This window comes from Schistosoma mansoni, chromosome W (assembly GCF_000237925.1).
Source record: "Schistosoma mansoni strain Puerto Rico chromosome W, complete genome".
Classification (NCBI taxonomy): domain Eukaryota; kingdom Metazoa; phylum Platyhelminthes; class Trematoda; order Strigeidida; family Schistosomatidae; genus Schistosoma; species Schistosoma mansoni.
This window is the reverse complement of record NC_031502.1, coordinates 57,767,882-57,768,689: the sequence shown is the minus strand read 5'-3', so window position 1 is coordinate 57,768,689 and position 808 is coordinate 57,767,882.

The following is an 808-nucleotide window of genomic DNA, read 5'->3' as shown; positions in this document are numbered from 1 at the left end:
TATATATATATATATATATATGCTAACAAATTCTCTGGTCAAGAGCCTGAAAACTCCTTTGGTTTCTTGATCCCTCGTTGAAAAGTCGTAGATCGGTACCAATGAAGAGCCTCAAAATAGAATGAAATAATTATTCAATGCTTCCTGATTTTCATTGATTATTTAACTAGGATATATCCATTATAGCATTAACCTACTGTAATGACTACTGGAGCACATGACACTCTAGCCAAATTGTTGATTGCTTAACTATTATTCGTTGACTCATCCTTCTCCCCATATACATATGCACTCCAATCCTACTACTAACCTTTGTTTTGTTTTGCTGCTCCATTATACAATTTGACTATAAATTGCCTATGTATTTGCTTGCGCTCGCTGTTTTTTGCTTATATACCTGTAGCATTCTGGCTGCGTTATTTGATAATAAACTGTAGTCGCCGCTTCTCTTTGCCTTCTGATTTCATTCACCTTTAAGATTTGTATTATAACGGTTATCGATGTCACAGATTAGCAAAGCACAGCACTACACTATAATAGTAATTATGACAACAAAAACATTTTTGGAATTTAAAATGATCATTGTTCATATTCACTTAGTATTGTTTGTTTGATTCTTCCCATCGATGTTTTAGGACTGCAACTGGTCAGTCGCTAATTAGCATATGTGCATACTGTGCGTATTGCCTCGATATAGCCTAAATTCACAAGCATGGTAAGCAAAGATGGATGGTGGGTAGCAGTGGAATCCAGTTTGACGCGCGTTTCGTCCTATCTGGGACCGGTAAGCTGGATGTACCTGCATTTC